Below are 5,272 nucleotides of genomic sequence, written 5' to 3'. Positions count from 1 at the left end.
CACCGTCCCTAATTGTACTATCATATAGATGAGGTTTATAAAAGTTAAGTAAATTGCCTAAGGCGATATAATTGGTGAATAGCTACATAAAACCTACACCTTGATGCAAAAATCAAACTCTAAATCACTATATTAATCTGAAAAATGTTTCAAAAATAAGAAAAATTGCCAGTACACATTTGTAATACAGCAAGCTTACTGATAATGAGAGGTTGAAATTTAAAATAAGGAGATGCACTTATTATACATACTTGAATGATTTTTATAATAAAAGAATATCCAGTGTTAGACATCATGCACTTAAATATGCCTATAAAATATTTGGAGCATTGTAAGTTGTTAAAACTTTCTTTGAAGACAATTTAGTAATGTGTGTCAGAAGTCAACCATAGCTTCTCATCATTTAATCCACTAATTACCCTATTTGTGATATTTTAAATAATATTTGCTAAAATATAACATTGAATAGTCATTTACTATAGCGTCATATAAAATAAAAACAAATTTCAAGAATTAATAATTATTAAACAATTCTGGAATGCCCTATTGATATTATATAGTGGTTAAAAATGATACTTATTGTTTCCATGAGAAAGAAAATGCTTGTTTTTATGTACATAAAATAACAAAATAATGTCAATCTATATCATATATTTTATCATCTTAATTATGTAAAAATTCAAAAAATAACTAAAAATTTAACATAATGTACATATTTGTTTCTGGAAAATGGAGTACATTGTTTCCTTCATATAATTGTGTATCTTTCTTTCATATGCTCTAATAATAGATGTATGCCTTTTATTTTTGCATGAATGTAGAAAATGTTAAACAGCACAGATTGGGAGGGGCAGCTGGGAGCAAGACTATTAAATTGACACACAAGTTCTGCAGAAGCTAGAAACATTAGAAGATATAATTATCTACTCATCCCATGTGACAATAACAGTCTTTAAAAAGTTATATTTTTGTCTTTTTCTCCTTTTTCATTCTGTCTCTTCATCTTAATAGCACATTAAAAATGAGAGTAGTTACTATGTACTTGAGGGGCTAATGCCATCGATTCAACAATGTTGGACACAAGGCTTCCAGATATTCTAGAAACATTTTAAAATCATTCCAGGTATATTAATGAAACATTTCAGTTCTATGTTAATTTATCATATTATTTGAAACTTAATAATGGTGATTTCCCTTTTGTCATTTATATTTTATTATAAATCAACTTTACCCAAGAGAATAACACAGACAAATAGGTAGATGACTTGTTTTATTTTTGTCTAGTTTTAGAGTTGAATTTTCCAAAAAGTGTTATCCACTAGTTTAGGATCTGATAAATATTTGTAATAGAAAGTTATTAAAAATCCATGAAATACCTTTGTTATATAGTGACTATTTATTTAATATTGTTATTGAGAATTATTAAAATAGTACACATTTCCTTTTTCTAAAAATGTTTGCTATTAAACCTTTTTAAACACCCTTACCTCTAGGTAGGCTGATATACTGAATTAGTACGCTTTATTCTAATCAATCCTTCTAAAATCTCAGTGCACTGCACCAGGTGGTTCACTGAAAATGGTGACCTTTGAGGGCTTTGTTTCATCATGATAAAGTTTTTAGATTTTGCCTTGAAGAATCAAATAACTTTGAGTTCTTTATATATTTTGGAGATCAAATCCTTGTCCAAGGTATCATTGGCAAATATATTTTCCCATACAGCTGGTTCCCTTTACCCTTCATGACAGCATGGATGGAACTGCAGAGCATTATGCTAAGTGAAATTAGCCAGGCGGTAAAAGACACATATCATATGATCTCACCTATAAGTGGAACCTAATCAACAAAACAAACAAGTGAGCAAAACAGAACCAGAAACATGGAAAAAAAGAACATACTGATTGCAACCAGGGGGAGTAGGGAGGGGGATAATGGGGGAAAGAAGGGGAAAGGTCATGAAAGAACATGTATAAAGGACCCAGGGACAAAGACAACTGGGTGGAGGGGGGAGGATTGACTATGGGAGGTGGGGGTGGGTAGGGGCTAGAAGAGTAATGGGGCTGGGGGAAAGGGGATCAACTGTAATTGAACAACAATAAAAAAAGAATCAAATAACTAAGATTGTTTATTACAGTCAGCAGCATCTCCTTTAGTTACTCTCCCAGGGGACATAGAAGAGGAAGTCCAAGTAGTTGTATAATATAATCAGAGAATGAACTGAAAATAACCCATATTCCTATATAAACTCAGCTTCATTCTCCTGAGATTTGGGGCAAAGAAACTAAAAAAAGGAAAATGGTTACATACTCATTTTTGAAATTTGGCGTCCTGGAATTGAAACACTTGAGAATTTAAAAACTCATTTAGTCATAAGTTGAAATGTCTCACTGCCTGTATTTCAGGCAAAAAAATGTTCTCAGAAATTGTATTTGTTTTTCAGCATATATGTTTCTTGTCTCCTCATACCCTTTCTAAACACTAAATGCAATTTAAGTATCAAAAACATGCTATAAAGAATTGTCTTTCACCAAGTTAAAAATCCACCTATAGTGACTGATATCTGTTATTATTAAAGACAGCATTTAAAACAACGTAACTGGAGAGAAAATGCAATGTTTTTCACATGGACTATTCAATAATAATGTTCAAAAGTGGCCTAACAATATTGAATTCTTTTATATGGCTGATTAAGAAATTTTACACTTAGTGTAATGCTTTCTTTAAAGAGGAGTTGTTTCTTCTTTCTCAATAAAACACTAGAATAAAAACAAATTATTCAACCATATTTCTTAGCCACAGTTTCTCTAAAATTAGTCAGTCACCAATATCATCAGGTGTTATATGAAATGGATTCCCAAAGAAAACAGTTTTACGGACTTCAAGTGGCCTTGTGTCACGTAGTATAAATTTGTACTAATTTGGATCATCATATTGGCTTACTGTATTAATTTTAATGTAGAAGTACTAAGTAAAGATACTTTCGACTTTTGCTCATTTAACATGATTCAATTTAAAAACTGCAAGTGATTGAGAATTAAACTATATATAATACCTTCATTAAAACATTTACATATTTTACTGCACAAATATAATTAAAACTAAATTGAAAAGTTTTAGACCTACAGCATCTGGCAGAAGTAACGCCTGCCTGAGTGTGGTTGGTAGGGTAATAATATGGGTGTAATAACTTACAGTTTTAATTTGAACATTTCACCTAAAATGTCATAGGGTGTGTTCAAGTGTGATATTGTCATGTTACAGAATTGCATGCTTATGATTTTGTAATTAAAAAAGGGCATTATTTATGCTGGATGCTGTATAATCCTATTAGATACAACTTGAGTTAACAACTTTCACTGGTAAATGATCTTGAAGTTTCTTTATGTATTCCACGCGTCCAAAAAGAATTAAAATCATAGCTGCATATATAAATAATCTGAAAGTGAACACCCATATAACCACAAGACATGTTTAAAAAACAAAACAAAGCATTCACAGCATGACAATTCTTTGTGCCACTGTTTTGGGGATAGGTAGCCAAAGTCAGTTTCCCAGTCTTCTGGGACGCCGGTAAACTTTACACCAGGGGACAGGAAGCCCAAAGGCCCTCCCCATAGGATTAAGGGTGCGCCAGAAATAGACCAGGTCATATAGGGATTAAAGCCTATTTCAGATCACCTCAATCCCTGAACAGGCATAAAGGCGAAAAAATGATTTTTAAAAAATAATTTTTTTGGATTCAATCATCTTGATTAACCTATCACTGTTTCGTTTTATATATAATATCTAGTTGCCTAAAAATACGGAACGCTTCACAAATTTGCGTCATCCTTGCACAGGGCCCGTGCTAATCTCTGTAGCATTCCAATTTTAACTGTTACTTGGCCCCATTTTAAAAAATGCCATTAAGGAAATTGTATTGTTATAAATGTACACTGATATTTATTTTCAGCTTCTGTGTTAAACATCTAAGGAATCATTAGGCTTAATCCACGAAGATGTCATCTGGAATGTTTAGTATCAGTTTATTTATGAACATCAACTGAGATGCTTCAATTTAGGTCATGAAGACCAGATTAAAGTTTTTTTTGGCAGCTTTACACAATCCATAAATAGATTCACACTATCCATTGATTAGATAGTCCTAGCTACATCAACAAAGCCCTGTAATAAAATACCTGTTGCCTGAAGAAGAAAATCTATCCAGGAAAATGTCCAACTAAGGCTTTGTACAATGGCCTAATACAAATAAATAAATAAACACACACACGTGTGTGTATATATGTATATATAATATATACATATATGTGTGTACATGTATATATACATACATATCTACAAATGAGATAATAGCTTAATTTCCTCTACTATGGACATGTATTTATTTTTGAGTAACTGCCTGGACAAGAATTTTTTTATTTCTTTGTCTTGTTTATGATGACCCTGACTTACAGAAGCATTAAATGCATCTTTTGCGATGAGTTTAGAAATGTTATGCTTATGAACTAAGTGACAGTATCAATTGTCACACACAGTGACCATATATCAAGGAATTACACTAGCATTAGGTAGAACAGCAGGTCCATTTGTTCAAATATTCACTGAACATATGAGTGGTTTTCTCTAACAAGGTCCCCAGGGAACCAAGTTGCATCCATCACCGCCTGCATCCTAACTGGAAGATAACTATTTTAAACTCCTGCTAAAATATGTGATGTTTAAAGACTGAAATAAAATTGTATGTCAAGAGCCAGAGAGGAATGTACTATTGGAATACACACCAGAGAAAAACTGATAGAAACCAGTAACTGCTGATTTAATCAGATTTTCACTTTTGTTTATAACTTTTATATATTGTAAATAGTGATAAAAATAAGAACTAATTAACACTCCATAGATTATACTTACAGAAAATTAGATGCTTTGGTTTTCTAGAATATGTATATAGAATTAAAATTTTTAAGGTTCAAATGGGTATAAAACACATTCATAATACAACTTGTAAAACTGTATTTTATTGAATTCATTTATTTCTTCAACAAATTACTTTCTCTTTTTTTCATAGGGCTTATATTCTAGTTAAAAATAAAACCTGTAATTGATGAGTATTTTGGCAGCTACCCCCTAAGGTGAGCCTCAGTAATTAACTCTTGTAAAATCCCCTACCTTTGAATGTGGTGGGCAGCTGTGACTTGTGCCTAAAAAAATAGGATGTGACAAAAATAGTGGGAGGTCACCTTTAATTAAGTTGTGTTATATAAAAATTCATGTA

At 31.7% G+C, this 5,272-nt stretch overlaps 1 non-coding gene across 1 annotated transcript; it reads right to left on the bottom strand.

Annotated features, from left to right (window-relative positions):
• Nucleotides 1-3,796: 3,796 nt before the first annotated feature.
• Nucleotides 3,797-3,901, bottom strand: LOC129062790 (U6 spliceosomal RNA). Its single transcript, XR_008528308.1, has one exon. It is a non-coding gene; the product is annotated as a U6 spliceosomal RNA (small nuclear RNA).
• Nucleotides 3,902-5,272: the final 1,371 nt, after the last annotated feature.

This window comes from Pteronotus mesoamericanus, unplaced genomic scaffold, assembly GCF_021234165.1.
Source record: "Pteronotus mesoamericanus isolate MK-2021 breed Mesoamerican mustached bat unplaced genomic scaffold, CSHL_Meso_final contig_163, whole genome shotgun sequence".
Taxonomy (NCBI): Eukaryota; Metazoa; Chordata; class Mammalia; order Chiroptera; family Mormoopidae; genus Pteronotus; species Pteronotus mesoamericanus.
This window is presented reverse-complemented; position numbering and strand designations above follow the sequence as displayed.